Source organism: Rhinolophus sinicus, chromosome 1, assembly GCF_057876585.1.
Source record: "Rhinolophus sinicus isolate RSI-liver-muscle chromosome 1, RSI-T2T, whole genome shotgun sequence".
In the NCBI taxonomy this organism is placed as follows: Eukaryota; Metazoa; Chordata; class Mammalia; order Chiroptera; family Rhinolophidae; genus Rhinolophus; species Rhinolophus sinicus.
In genome coordinates this window covers 42,589,109-42,605,347 of record NC_142501.1, presented here as the reverse complement: position 1 = coordinate 42,605,347, position 16,239 = coordinate 42,589,109, and the positions used below count along the sequence as shown (strand labels likewise).

At 40.4% G+C, this 16,239-nt stretch overlaps 1 protein-coding gene across 6 annotated transcripts in view; it reads left to right on the top strand.

The window, feature by feature from the left end:
* Positions 1–5,335: 5,335 nt before the first annotated feature.
* SINHCAF (SIN3-HDAC complex associated factor) overlaps positions 5,336–16,239 on the top strand; it is a 50,904-nt gene continuing 40,000 nt past the window's right edge. For 5 of the 6 annotated variants that reach the window (XM_088798739.1, XM_088798733.1, XM_088798728.1 and 2 more), the window contains exon 1: positions 5,336–5,634. The gene's annotated coding sequence lies outside the window, so the exon portion shown is untranslated. Of the gene's footprint in view, positions 5,635–7,546; positions 7,914–16,239 lie in introns of those variants that run through there. The other variant, XM_074325846.2, reaches the window with a different exon arrangement.

The following is a 16,239-nucleotide window of genomic DNA, read 5'->3' as shown; positions in this document are numbered from 1 at the left end:
TTACAGGAGCGTTTTAGTTGTCAACAAATTGAGTGCTAACACCTTTCCCTATTTTCAGCAGACCTGAGTATATTTTTCCTAATTCTATTTTTATAAATAAATTTAAATTATGTTCCTATACTAAATGTTGCCTGTTAGGAAGACAGTATGCAATACGTTATACTCTCTGATAATACCATGTTCTCTAACCATTGCCCCAAATACAGTATAGTACATTGATTATCTCTGTTTCATCTGCTTTACCTTGTATTTCCGTTTCTGGAACACTAAAGCACTGCTAAATTAGCAGTACGTCTAGATAAACTATTAATGCTTGTATCATTTGAAACCTTGAAACCAATAACTTTTATTTGCTGATCTAAGCTATGAGATTGCATTCTAATTTTAAAAAGTTGTGTAAAGAGCTCAAATTCTTAAAAATACATATTAACATTTTTTAAAAATTAACTGTAAGCAAAATATTAAATTCTTTTAGATTCCTGGATATTTCATTTCCAAAGTTCTTAGAAATGACAACCCAACATATTTCTTTGACTTTTTGTATTATGTGTCTGCTTGTTCAGTTGTTCATCTGTTGATGATGTGGCATGCTTGCCTTCAGTAATGATTTGAATAATAAGAACACGGTTTTTTCCAGGAAGTCAATTCTGACTGGGGATCAATTTCTTATTGACATTTAGAAAAACATATTTTCATAAAAGAAGCATATATTGATTGAAGCTATTGTAATCATAGGGGTTTATCTCCGGAGTAGTTTTGGCAGGCAACTACTTCCAACTCCATGTAGGTACTTCCAAAACCCCAGGACTTAAATCTTTATTTACCTTGGTCTCCAATACCTGACACCATCTTTCACCTCAAACAGAATTCATGTACAACTTTTATTCAATCAAAGACATGATTCTTCTCCTAGTTATGTCCTTTCCTACCACCCCAAGTACTTGGCTGTCTCTTAAGAATTTGTTCCTGAAGTTGTCACTGGTTCAATACTCTTTCCACTCTCCAATTCTCCATTTAATCAGTAATTCAACTTCACTTCCTCAAAGATGCTTTCTTTTACCTCCCAATTAGATCAGATCCCCTTGCCATACATGGTTAGGCTCACAGTACTTTTATTCCCTTTTATTTCTCACAGTTCATAATTATATTTGTGTTGTTATTTGGAATGCCTGCCTCCCACATTCAACTGTTTCTGCATTGTTCATCATTTAATTATCGGAGCCTGCAATTAGTAGATACTCAGTATTTGATGAATGAATGAATTGTCCAAGGCTCAAATCCCATCCTCCCCAAAAAGACATTTCTAATTGCTCCAGCCACAGTGATAAATCCCTCTCCCAAATTTGAGGCATTTGTTGTTGATACCATTCATTTATCTCATGGAATCACAGATGCACAGAATTCAATTGGAATTTAGAGGTAGCAAACTTTATATTGTAAATAATGTAATTCACTAAAATAAAATTCTTGGTTTTATTTTTGTGAATACTATCATTAGTGATGGGGAGTTGCCTTCTGAAGTATCCTGAATCATCTTTGGACTATTCGTATGTTTAAACATTTTTCTGATGTTTAGCAAGAATCTACATTCTTGTAATTCTCAAGACTAATTTGATTCCTTAGCATAAAAGAACAAGCCCATTCGTTTTTCTAATGATGGTCCTTTAGATAGTCAAAGACTGCTTTCTTGCTCAATCAAAACACAGTCCCTCCTTTAATTATTGGTTTTCTGTTGTGGTTTCCAGCTTCTTTCATCATTCTGATTTACTCTCCTTGTGAACTCATTCTAGTTTGTCAATGTCCTTCTTGAAATTACTTTTGTTACCAGTAATTTTATTTTTAAAAGTATGCTATTCAAATAAGATAGTAGTAAAAGATGTCATAAGATAGTAGTAAAATACTTAAAACTTCTAAAAAAATCAGATTACTCTTCCTAAGAATAAATATGTAATAATTCTTTAAGTTCAGAAATTTGAAAAGTTAATTTTGATTAAGTAATAGACACCTTTTTCTAGCAGCTGTCAACGGTTGTTTGAGGATTATTAGATCACATAACCAATTCTATACCTTATAGCTTAAAATTATCTGACTTGCTTGGACCACTCGTTAGGTGAACTTAAAAAGGATTTGAACAAATAGGTAACAAAATACTGTGCTTGTTTCGGTGTGAGGGGTTTAGCCTTATAGCTATTACCTGCTAAGGAATCAAACCAAATGTTTAATAATAATAATCAGCTCTTTCCTGGGCTCAACAAAAATGTTTTGATGTGGTTGGTGCCAGCCTCTGATGAGGGTATCAGCCTTCATTTAAAAAAACAACCATTAGTTTGATTTGTCATTACAAACATTACTAAATTGTTGATAAAAACCTCCATTACCAAGCAAGAATTGTCCTTTTTGGTCCTTTATATATAATTTATCCTCCATTTCAAAAATATTATAATTGTAAAGTTGCTGACAAACAGTCTCAAAAGAAGGCAATAAATACTGCAGAAGAAAATTTAGCAAAAAAGTAGAATTATATAGAAATAAGTTAGAAGAGGTGAGGGGGCTTGAGCCTCTCTATTTCTGAAATGGTTGTACTATTTGGCATATCGTTATGCTAATTAAATGTTTGCTAAATGAATGGAAATGTTCGAGCGTTAGGGATAATTCTATAGGAGGGACGATATATTATAAGCAAGGTAATTGGCTTAACAGTACCTGGCAACTTATTTTCAATTTAATCTCAATTTTTACTATAATTTCAATTTCAATATTTTTGAGAACTCAGTATGAGTTAAACACTATAATTATTAAAAAATTCTCAAATATTTTTTCTAACGTGGTGTAATTCAATCTCCTGTAATCCAAATTTATTTCCTTCCTTCTTCCCTCTCTCCCACCCTCCCTCCCTCCCTCTCTCCCTTTCTTCCTGATGAAAAATTTACTTGGACTACTTAGGTAATAGTATTTTAAAGTAGCCCATAAATGAGCTGTTTGTCCTGGATAGAGTCAGCCATAACAATGCAGTCAAGCAACAAAATGAACAAAAGAACCTTTGGAATGTACCTGGTTGTTCAAAAATAGCAGGAGGTGGTTTTTTTTTTCTTTTTCTTTTCTTTTTTTTTTTAAGACTCTATGGAACTCGAGTTTCTCTTTAAGGTTTTGTTGCTACCTTTCCTACAAAAATTACCCAGATTACTTCTTGACCTCTACTTTGAGAGCAGAGGATGTCTTGCTGTATATTAGCTCAGTAGCTCTGAAGCTTCCAGGTACTTTATCTGAACAGTATATCCTAAATACTGTAATTCCTGCATTGCTTGCACATTTGAACCTACTTGCATCCTAGGATTACCATATATATGCTTTACATAAATGTTCAAGAGAAGAGGCATTCGAGGTACATTTTTAGATTTATATAAATACATATATAATTTCTATATTTATATAAAAATATATAGATATATCCTGTAGCAATAATTGAAGTTTGAAAAATTGTGCAATTTTCATACTTTCAAAAGCATATAATAATTTGAAATTATTTTTGGAGGATCTGTCATAAAGCAAATAAGTACTTGAGACAACCCAGGACAACTTTTAAAAATTCTCTTCAAAAAGAAGTTCGGAGTTTATGCTCAGGGTCCATTTTGCCACCAATGAAAGCCCAGAAACAGTTCTTAAGCTTATTCCGTTTTATTTATTATGATAAGGAGAGGCATCATACCAATTGAGGTGAACACTATAACTTCCAAACTCATTTTAGGTTAAATACAAAAATGCTAAAGTTGTTTTGATTTGAGAGAAACCTATAATAAATTTGAAAACATCCATTGATTTATTATTTTACAAGGAATTATTCAGAGTTAATTTGCTGCACATTGTGTTATGCACTGGAGTACAAAAATGAATACAATATAAAATTCTTGCCTTTAGGGAGCTCACATTTAAGTGTGAGGTGTCAGTTTTTTTCTACAGGTATTTAACATAGAGTTTTCATATACAGTTACAGAAATCATATGTTACAGAACCTAAAGAGAAAAAGAAGCATTTAGTTGAAGATTTCAGAAGTGGGTTTGTCTTATATATATATTAGGAATTGGCTGTTGAATTAAATGAGCGGTTCAGAAGCATCTATTTAAATGCACATTGTTGACACTACAATGAAAGCAGTGAAACTTGTCAGCAGATGATTAAGTTTTATGGTTGATGCCCACACGTTTGTAGCTTGGGACTAATATCAAGTTTCTGGGGAAAACATCCTTCCTCTGTCCCCAACGCCCACCCCCTCTATTATTAAATCAGCTTCTCAGCTTATTGGTCTGAGGTGTTTTCTCAGAATAAACGTGTATCACCATCATTCTGTTTTTCATTTTTCATTTGTCAATCTGAGAAGTTACTTCAGTTTTGTTTGTTTGTTTTGTCCTCCTGGGGCAAGAAGAGTTTAAATTGTACGTTGACTTATACTCCATAAGGAAGTCTACATTTCATTGGCTACTTTTTCAATCCCCAAGACCACCAGTTAGTATTATTTCTGGATGACTGAAACACTTTATAAACAGCTGGAGGAGGTATGTACATCCATAGATTACTGACTAGTAATCTAGTCTTTTAGAAAAGTGGTTCCATGGAAATTAACAACCCTTCAACTCACACAGGGTTGAAATCTTAAGGCCAAAGTGGAGATAAAAAATTGGATTATTGGGTGGCCGGTTAGCTCAGTTGGTTAGAGCGTAGTGCTAATAACACCAAGGTTGCCCGTTTGATCCCCGCATGGGCCACTCTGAGCGACAGCCTCCTTAAAAAAAAAAAAAAAAATGTTGGATTGTTATGGGTTGGGTTACCGTTTGAGGAGGGCAGGCGGGAGTTAGTGAATGGATTGAGGGTCAAATGGGACTTTATTAAACGACTCATTAAAACCACACGAAAAATAAACCTCTGCTGGCCCCGCAGGATTAAAAAAAGCTTCAAAAACCCAACTTCAAACAAAATCTAGGAAACTTGGGAGATTTATAAATTCAGCCTGGGCGCTTGCAAGACCACTTCCCCTATCACTTCAGGACAGAAACTGGGCACAGGTATGAAAATTTTGCAAAATAGCGTTCAAAACTATTTTTCAACGCGAAATAGTGCGTCCTAAGAACTTCAGGGTGGCAAGCACGTCACGCAGTCTAGTGTTCTCCCTCGGTTGCTAACCTTTCCGCCTTTCCCATCCCGCCACTCCCCCTTGGCCACAGCCTCCAGACAGGAGGCGTTTGTTTATGTGACGTCAGCCATAGTAAGCAGTCTCCGCCCCAGTTTCCCTTAGGCCGCCGCGTTTCCCGCGCCACGGCGCTTCTCCCCTTAAAAGGACAATAGAGGCCCCGGGAGCGCGCGCGCGGCCGCCAGGCCTTCTCTCCTCCCCGCCTTCGACGCGTGCGCGCCCGTATGCAAATGAGTTCAATTCAGGAGAATTTTGCTTCGGGAGCCGCGCGTGCGCAGAGGGAAAGCGGAATCTACACCTTCCCGGGCAGCGGTAGCCACTGCAGAACTGCTGGAGACAATCTTTCTAGACAAGGCAGTTGAGGAGGAGGGAACGATTGGAGGGGGGGTTGGCCTGGCGTGCACTCCGCACTTCGGGAACGTTATTGCGCGTGGAACGGTTGCCTTTGGAAGGTGAGTGACTCTAACCATTACTCTGGTGCAAAACTGTCTCACAAGGCTTTGATTTCAGTGGCTTTTTTTCCCCTCTTTTCACCTCACCCCCCCACCCCCAGTCCTTCCATACACACACGAAGTTTTGTCTTGGAGATGGCATTGCCGGCAGCGCTGTTTTCGTGATTTTGAGACCCCATATTCTTTTGTATGCACACGTTTAGTGTGTCTTTTTTAATTGAGGAGGGGATTTAAGGCAAACCGAAAGTCTTGGGGTGGGGGAAGTGAGTGGAGCCTGGAAATGAGTGCGGAGTCGCTGGAGTTGAGGGATCCACGTTGAAGGTGACAATGACTTTTCTCAGTCGCAGCGTTCTCAGGCGACAAGGAGCCCGTGGCTAAAAGGCCCGAGAGGAAAACGACTCGCTGGCAATTGTGGAGGGGCCCGGGTCTGTGCATCGCGTGGGCGCGCGCCCGGGAGTGGTCGGGCGCCGTAGTTGAACCTCGTGGTTTAGTTTATTGCAGCTCCTCGCGCGTGTTTTGGGAAGGGTGGACCATAAACGCCATTCGCTCGGAAACTAAGTTGTCTACTTGCGAACTGGCGGGTTTGAGGGGGTTTAAATCGGCCTTTGGGTCGGTGCCGGGGTTGCCGAGTGCACGCGGCGTGGCGTTGTTTGCCGAACTCCGGAGGGATGCGGATGCGACAATGAGAGCAACACGCGGCCTCTCGGAAACAGCCGCGGCTCCCACACGCCTGTTCTCCCCCGACCGCGCCCAAGCAGCGCTGGTGTCCGATGTGTCTGTGGAGCCTCAAGTTTTGTTCGCAGTGTGTTCACCTGTAGCGTAGCTGTGGGCGCCACGGCGAGGGCTTTCTAGGGCGACCGTGTGCGGCTTAAGATGGCCAGTCAGAGCCAGTTGACTTGGGGATGGAGTCAGCGGCGTTGTCTGCGCCCTAGGAGTGAGAGAACTCCGGAGGGCACTCCTTTTTGTGCTGAACATGACAGACCACGTGCTTGGGGCTGCGACCTGGTTTTCTTCGGAGTGTCCAGCTCCAGGTCAGCAGTGAGATGCAGGCGCTGTCGGGTCCGGCCGCCTGGCAGGACAATGTGATTTGCTGATGATGGCGTCTTGCCAGTTTAAAAAGCAGAGTGAAAGTCGCCAACTCCGCGCGGGTGCGGGGCGGGTAATCCGGCCGTTTCTTATTAAGGACAGGGCAAACTTTGATGAAATGGGTCTGCAGCTGAGGGGAGGACGGCAGGACAGGGCTCCGGACTCTCGGGCGCGGGGTCCCAAGCCTTCCCCGGGGTGATCGTCAAGTGTCTCGTCCCTGGGAAACAATCCGACATCCTGATGCTGCACGTAGGCAGCGCCGGGCTGGACAGAAAACAAAGAGCTGCATGTGCCCATGCGGGCCCCGCTGGCGCTCAGGGCGGCTGCGGGCGGAGGGCCGTGCGGGCTGGGCCCCCCGAAGTTCGGGCGAGTTTCGGGAGGGGCTTTTGTCCCTCAGCCCCTCGCGGGGAAACTTTGGCGGCGCTACTTGTATGAGGTGCCATGCTGGTGCACTGGGAGGCGGCAGGCTTCCGCGCTCCGTGCCGGCGGGCGAGGGAAGCTGTATCTTGGGGTCCTGCAGCTTCAGCCCCAGCGCCGCATACCGCGACGGCTGAGGGGCCGCGAGATTGTGGCCCCGAGTTCTTGGCCGGTTACCCGCGGCCCGGAGCCTGAGTCTGGGAGGTCTGTGGATTCGCCTTTGAAGTCGAACTGTTGCCATGTTTGAATTACGTCAGGGCAAAGCCATGAGGAGGAACAAGCCCCGGCAGCGCGGCGTGCGGGAGGCGCGGCCTGCGGGAGGCGCCGTGCTGGGCGGGCGGCGGGGAGGGTGCGGGGGCCCGTTGTTCCGGCGCAGGTGAGGGAGGAGGCGGGACGCAGTTCACCTCCGGCTGCCCTCGCCAGGGCCAGCGGCTCTCCACGGGAACTTTCTTCCCGACCAAAGTTGTTTTATTTACCAACAAATGCACCCGGGAGCATTTGTATTTGCTGCCTTGTTGCCTCTTTCTCGGCGGTCACCGCGTGCACGAGGGAGAAGCGCAATTTGGGGAGACCCAAAGGCCGTGGGCGGGGACCCGACGGCCGTGGGAGGACGGGGGAGGCATTTTGCTGCTTTCGGGGAAACCGGTGAATGCGGCGAGCACCCCCAATCCCCGCAGCTGAGGCTTGGCTCGCACGTTCAGGGGACCCAGCCCCGACGACACACGGAAAACCGCCGTGAGGAAGTTTCGGGGCTCTCGGTTGTCCTACAAAGGGAAGTGAGGACTGTGGCCGACTGGTGCACGCTGCTGTTTTCTTTGTGTGTTTATGAGTGGGAGGGGGAACCCGGAGGGGCGAGGTTTGTTTTGGTGGGTGGGAGGTTTCTTGGGGTGGTAGGGAGGTGCAGAGTTTGTTCTGGTAACTGTGACCCTAGTAGGTTTCTTTGTTTTTATTTTCTTCCTCTCACCCTCTATTGCTAGACGAGGAATTACCGTTTAGTCAAAGGTGGACGCTGTGCGACACAGTTTCACCCCAGCAGTCCTTTCCCCGAGCTCCTCACGTTGTCCGAAGGAAGTTTAAGGACACTCCCCCTCCTCCCATTTTCTTATAATTATTTAAAAAATAAATTTGACCTTGTCAGTAAAACTACACTGAGAGCACCTGTTTTTGAACTTGAGTTCGCCAGACTTGCCTTTTAACAATTTCTGTTGCAAAACCTAACACGTTTATTAGTTGCTCAATCTAAATTCAAGCCTGGGAGTTTGTTTCTGGTGGAGCTGGAGAAAAGCCTGATGGCATTTGAAGTATTTTTATAATAATTTGGGGAAGGGCGATCTTTCTTGGCCCTGAAGGTTTGCTTGGCTCAATGTGTGGTGATTGTTCACTGCATTATCTTAGGATGACCTTGAAGAAGCGTATAAATAAGGAGTTGGGCCTTTCTTGGAGATTAAATATGGGGGTTGGGGAGGAAGCTGCGCAGGGGGATGACAACAGGGTAGTGGCGAGCTATCCCTGCTAGCTTCGTCCTAGTTCCTGTGAATTGGGTTGACCTTCTGGTTACCCCTCTTTTATTTTCTTTTCAAGCTAACTTTTTTTTGGGTTTGTGGCCCCAGGCATAGCTCAAAATTTATGCTGGTTTGACACATGGATGCTTCTTTGGTATTTAGGGTTTGCCTGCAGTCTAGACGTCCGATAAGCAGCAGCACATGTCGGTAGCTTCTTTCCTGACTTCTCCTACATTTAGATCATGTTTAAGGGTTAGAATCTAAAAGTGGTCAATACTGGAAAATAATAGTCTCCTCAGATGCCACGCCCACACACATAAAAAATATGTACAAATTGAAGTCTGTTTTGTACTTTTCATTGTTTTGTTATTAAATAAACTCCTAAATTTTGGTTGGCTAAATTACAAATACCTAATGGCAACCAATATTAGTAACAAACAGTACATTTCTGAAGTGAGTAGATAGCATGTCAAAATGAAAAACTTTGGGTTTAATAACTTTATGGTTTCCCTTTGGGCAGTTATTACTCTGGGTCCTGTGTTTAAAATGCACATGAAGTATTTTGCAAATACATAGATTCTTTGTTTTTCTTAATTAGTGTTTTATAGTCGAGTTCCGGATAGAATTTAAGAATTCTGGGATATTTTCAAACACAGTATATAATAGAACTTAGTCGGTTTTGTTTTACATATCATGATGTGTGCAGTAGAGATTTTGTTTATCAAGGTGGGTAAGTTGAGAGTGGGAAAGACACACGAAGTCTCTGCTGCCTTCCCTTTTTGCATTACTTTTGCTGGAGGTTGGAGATGAGAGTTCAATAGGTAATATATTTTAGAACCTCAAGGCTGCTGTTGCACAGTATACTTAATTCTGTAGATCTGGAACCTGGATAGTCACTTTTCCCCAGAGTTGTAATTAGGACCTGGGGAAACCTGGCTCGTGAGGCTTAAGCAGATTTATGTTAGAAAAGCAATTTGAGAATGATTTGCCATGTAAAATAAAATTTTCACTGGGAAAACCTTACGCTTATTTGAAATCTAAACCAACTTTATAAGCTATGATGAGGACATATTAATTAACTTACCATGCCAAGCACGTAGTAGGTTGTTTTAAAAATAGATTATTTTCTCTTTTCCTTAAGATAAGTTAGGAACATAATTATCTGAAAAGGAAGAAAACACATTTGTTGAGGCACTAGGGTAGTCGTGCAGAAGTTGGGTTAAAATGCCTAAATTCCAAAGCCCTGATCATCCTAATAAGTTACTTTGTGATCTAGTTTTCTTACCTGCAAAATAGCGATAATAATGCCTAGTTCATAGGGTTATAAATAATTAAGCAAGTTATATGCTTGGTAAACATTGGCTGTTGTTATCCTCACAACATTTTACAGAAAACAAAACAGGCCTGGGTGGGTTTACCTTGCTGTAGGAAATAATCAGTAAATGCTGAGTGGAAAGAATGAGTGTCTTTGGCCCCCTCCCCCACCTTCAATAACTACTTTCAGCTCCTGGTTGCCTATCCAGTTCTGATTCAACCATTTTACATCAAAAAGTCCTGTGGAAATCTAGAAAATGCCGTTTTCTTTCATTCTGATTTGTCCACCAGTGTCCTGGATTTCCCACACTTAGTTTTGACTGGGGCGGGGAGGGTGGTGGTAGTTATAACTTGAAAATACTTTGTTGTCTTTTGGTTCTCCAGTTTCTCCTCTAATTGAATCCGTAACTAAGGTTTTCTGTATTATGGAAATCATCTGGAAATGCATGTAGTGCAAAAGAAGGGAGTTTGTTTTCCAGCACTGGAAGTTTTTTGCACCAGAAATATAGAAGTCACAGGCACATTTGCTATTACATATTCAAATACAAAAGTTGCAATTGAACTAAAATAATTCATTTCTAGCTTGTATTTAGTTGCTCCTACCTATAAGTTTGATTTGGCTTGATGTTATTTTAATTTGGTTGATGATAATGTATGCTGAGTTTAAATAAATAACTCATTTTAAGATTCATTTCTCCTCACACTATTCTAACCTCCCCTTCCTGCACATATGCCTACTTGAAATAAGCAGTATTTTTTTCTACCAATTGTTAATGAAAGCATTGAGTTGTTCATTAATCATCTCTAATTAAAATAATTCTTTCAGTTTACATTTCCTTAAAATCTTTAAGCCTCAATTTTTTTTCCTACAAAAGTCTATAGACTCAATGTTAAAAGAAAAATGACTCCTGTCAAAACATTAATTTTTTAATACACATCTTTATTGTGGACACCATTTCTCATGCCCTTAAATATATTGTTCAGATCTATTTTGGCTACCCCACTCTAAGGGTAGTTAGCAAATTCCCCGTTTCCGTGTACTATGTATAATCAGCGCTTGGTTGTAATATGACTTAGTTCCTGCCCTGCCATAGTTTATTTTACCATTGAGTAGAGGAGATAAATAATACAGTAAACAAGTATATGAAATATTGTATGTTATTCTAATAAAGATCTGGAAAGATTTTGTAAAAATAAATCATTCTTACAGCATTTCTCAGGTTAAGGAGATAGATGAGAAACCATCAGACAGAAATAATAGCCTTAGTAGAGATATGTGGCTAGTTATTAAAGTTGGTTTGACACTCCTAGAATATCAGAATTCCGAGTTGGTAGCAGCTGGTAGGCAGGACCAGATCCTGAAAAGCTTTGAATTTCTTGCCAAGTAGTTTAGATATTATCCTGAAGCCAGTGTTGGTACCTTGGAAGAGATGATTAATATTTGAACTTGAGGAAGATACCACCTGTTTGAAGAATGTGGGGAAGTCGGTTCTGAGGCCCTGACTGGAGCTCAAGCACCATGATGAGGGACATGAAGCAGAGAAATGAAAGAAGCAGCAGAATCTAAGGACTCAGTGGGGGCCATGCAGAGGATGAGAAGGGAGAGCACAGTTGACGTTCAGGTTTTTGTGTGTGACTGTATGGGTGATAACCCAGATATGTGAGCACAGGAAGAGCATGCTTGGAAGAGAAGGTTTTATAATCAATTAGGGCATTTACAGGTTTGCAGTACCAGTCCTTGTGTTGCTGCTTTACAGATATTCAGAAGAATTGGGATTTATCTTTCTTTTCTAAATGAGGAAATTGAAAGGTCAGAGAGTGTAAGGAACTTACCTGAGCTTTGGGTTAGGCCAGGTGTGTGCTACCATACCTTCTTAACATTTTTGTCAGTCAGTAATGGGGAGAATAGCTTCACAGGCAAGAGTATGATCCAGTTTCATGACTTGAAGTTTCCTTGAAAAGGCTAAATTCCTCTTTTCCCACAGACCTTGGCTTAAAAGAAAGCCTTCAGAAATCTGGTTTGTACCTTCAGTTTAATTTGTTGGACATACCCTGGGATACAGTTTATACTTCTGTAATGTGCAAGTCGTATAAATGCAAGGAAATAACTGGTATACATAGACTGATATTTTTTACTCTTGCTTCGCAGCATCCCTGGAAAGTAGAAGTGAGATTTCACCCTAATATTACAGAGGAACAAATAAAATTAGACGTGACTTCCTATTCAGTTGTAAAGACAAAAGCAGAAATAGATTCCAACTCGACTCATTACAGTGCCTTTTCACCATACTCAGTAGTTATACGTTTCCTAACTGATAATCATTCCTAAAAGCAAATAAACACCATCTCTCCAATCTTTACAACTTTCTCCACTGGAATTGCTTGCACTTGTGATTTTTTTTTTTTTTTTTTTTTTTTTTTAATTTATAAACCCATGTTATTTTAGCTGAGGGCTTATTTCTGAGTTTGACCCCTTTCCTGTAGGATGAGTTCTAGGCTCTTCTGTGGATTCCGTAGGCAGCCACAGTTATAAATACTTTGCCATATAATTTCTCAAAGGCTGGGTATCTATTTGGAGACGCTATTGGCAAATAAATGGGGTCCACCACTCCTTTGTCAGCTTTTCTCCCTGCAAGTTTAAATTTATCTTTTGAAAGTGAATAAATAAATTCAGAATCTTTGATGCTGGGATGTGGGCTGGTATCTGGAAGCAGGTAAGAGGGGTATAATAATAGTGTTTAATTGCTCTGTAGCTTTCCGTAATTGCTGACGAAACATGTCTCGTTGTTGGGGACTACTGCAACCAAGTGGCCTAGCAGCCAGAGAACACAAAACACTTAGTCCTTTTTGACCCTTTGTGAAGAGTGTTGCTCCAGTTACACTGTTAGTGTTTACTGGATCTTGTACTTATATGTGATTAAAGATAGCATACCATTGACTAAAATGGTGTCGAGGGTGGCATTACCAATTACAGCAGCTCAAGATTGCTCATAGCTTTTGATCACAGGTGGTTTTTCTTGTTTATTTCTCTTCTTTCCCATCACCCTATCACCTCAAGTTCAGTTCTAAAGAAATAACACCCCCTTCACTGCAAAGTTGCCTTTGGTTGCTGGGTTCGTTTTGTCTTTGTTCACTCCTGCTTCCTTCCCACTTTACAAATCTGTTGCTTGTCTCTTCTCTGCAGTTTCCTTCCCATTCTGCTCTATGTCTATTCTGATCTTACTATTCTGTACTCTTCCATGGAGTATATTTACTAATGTGTATCTCTATCTGTATGTCTTTGAGGAAGTTTGTTTAAGTTTTCTGGGCTTTTTCAGATTCCTCTTAAGGCAAGGTGTGTGATGGTAACTTAAGGTTTTGGAGCATGGTGCTTGCTCTTGATTTAAAAATTGACAGTATAGAAGGTAGTAAAAAGTAAAGTGAAAGTAAGCTTCCTTCATTCTTGCACCCCTCAGAGACAACCACTAGTCACTATTTTTTGAAAATCTATTTTCAAATGCCAATTTGTTTGAGGTCTCATTTTTAAAACATGCTATGGGATTATACTGTGTAACTATTATCCAATTTGCTTATTTCACAGAAAATATCTTGGATAGTTCCCTCCATGCACATGTCATAGATCTGCATTCTTTTTGAGGGCTGAATATTTATAAGAAATCATCTTTAAGCTCAGAATTACTTAAAAAACTTTCCTTAAATAGCATCTTTTCAGTATTGGCTATTGCTGTGAAGATTCCTTTTCTTTCCCATTTGTATTATATTGCACTTAATAAACTTACCTTCCGTGTTTTGAATTAAATGTAAAATAAGATACTGCTCCTGCGTTTTGGTCTCATAATCTCATTAGATTAATTCAGAATTGGCCCTTTTATAATCTCTGATATACAGGGGTTTACCTTACCCTTTCCTTGTCTCAACCCTAAGTTGGCATTCCCCATCTTCTCATTAAGTTGATATTAGATTTATATGAAAGTTACAGATTTAAAGTAGGAAAAAAAACCCAAGAAACCAATCAAAACAAATGTTTCAAATTAATTGTATTTTAAAAATTCACTTTTTGTAGTCTGTGTATATTTTGTTCATGTAAACAGTTATTTCTCTTAATGTTTTTTTTTTTACTTAGCTATTATTAACTTGAATCTTTTTAAGTTTGGAGAGTGAACTAAATTGAACCGAACAGTAATTTTAGTGTGGCTTATTTGTCTTTAACTATTACAGTATTTTAAAAATTTGTGGCTATTTGGATGACGGTAACCAAAGAAATAATATGGATGGAAGTTCTTTAAAAAATGTGAAGTGCTATGCAGAGCTTTTAAAAAAAGTTTAATCAACACATTTATTGAGTACCTTCTAAGTGACTGGCACTATTCTAGATGCTGAGGTCACAAAGATGAATAAAGACGAATTCCTAACCCAGTCTTTTTATTTTTAAAAATAAGCTTATTGAGATATAATTCATGTACCATAAAAGTTACTCTAAAAGAGTACAATTCAGTGGCTTTGCAGAGTTTGGCAACTATCACAACTATCTTAATTTTAGAAGACAAATGACAGTTTTTAATCAGCATTTTAAGTCTTTCCTGATTTTTGGCTTTATCTCAAAAGCTTAATTTTCTTCTGCTTTCCCCAAACACATGCATGCGGGTGAGATTGTCTGGTGTCCACTCTCATCTGTAACTGTTCATCAGTTAGGAAGCAGATGGTGTTAGCGTCCTTCTGTTAAAACAGTGCTGAGTGATGTCTCGCTTATGAGAATAGATGCAAAGTCACAAATAGTTTCATAACTGACCGTGTCATTTGAACAAATAAAATAGATTGTTCTGGAAGAATCAATATTGCACAAGTGTGGGACTAGAAAAGAAATATTCTGAAGAACCACTAGGTTTGTTGTAATAACAAATCCCACGTTTAAAATCAAGTTGTGCCACACCCACCCACCTCTTTCTCAAATATATAAAGTAAGCTGGTTTCAGAGTCATTTTTGTGTTCTTAGTTTTCTTCCAGAGTTCACGTAGGTGTTTTTTGTTTTAAACAGTATTAGTGGGTCTGTAGATTTTGTGAAAATACTTTCAGTTAATCTCTGGGCAACACCAACCACTGCTTAACCAGGGATGCTGTAAACAGCCCACAGTGAAACCCCTGTGTATTCGCTGCAGATTCCCAGGTGCCTCTCAAGTGCAGGAATAAGCTCAGAAAAGGTTTAGTAGGTTTATTAAGTAATCATCCATTATAAGGTTCATACGCAATACTTGGGTGTTGCATCAGGACACCTGACTGCATTTGCACTGCCTAGAAGAGATTGAACCCCAGGATTTGGATCCCTCTCCTTTTGGCGGAAGAATTTTGTCAGGAGAAACGTAAGGTCACAGAGCTACATAAAAGATGATCAATCAGAAGACATCAGCCTATTTTATTTTTCCTGATGTCTTAAGAAAAATATTCCTCCAACTAAAGAGTGGAATGTCTTGTGGGGACTGTGTAGGGCAAGGCTTGTGGAGATCCCCACCGACAAAATAATCATGGAAAATGAACACTTCATTCATAATAGCAGCTGTTGATAAGGAAAGCCTCAGTATGTGCTCATTATAGAATGCTGTAGCCCTAGCATTCCTTAACAGCTTACTAGCCTGATAACTGACACAAACTAGGGCTTCTTAGTCAAATCCAGCCTCCGTGAAGGTAGTTCATATCTTGGAGATGATCTGAATGCTGTACGGTTTTGATGGCCTGTTTATTTGTGGGGAGGAAAGGGGATTGTGAAGGTAGAGATAGGAATCTATCTGTTGTAATAGGATTTGGTCTCTGTGTTAATGGAATGAACTGGCCTTTCTGGCTGTACTTCCTTTGTCCTTGCTGAGAAGGGAGGCTGAAGTTTCCTCGAGCTATTGATGAAGCTGAAAACTGTAAGAGGAACTGTGGACTTCTGACCTTCTTGATGGTAATGGAGGGTGTTAGGGGAGTTTGGAGAGCCCACAGGTTGGTGTGAGGACTAAAAAGGTTGTATTATTACATTTTTGCTTCAAAACAGAAATACATAAATTAAAGCAATGACATACACTTTGTTAGCACTTCTCTTTTTAAAGTTTCTGTAATCCTGTGTCATATGAAATTGTTTTTACCAAAGCACACATGAACATGTCTTCAGGAGGCCGTATTCTTTTAATTTATCACGTGGGTTTGTTGTTTGAATAGAGAAAAATATCTGCCTTATTTCACAGGCCTCACTACACCTTTTCCTGCTATATATAGAGTACCTTGCTCACTTTTTTCCTCTAAAACGGGGGCG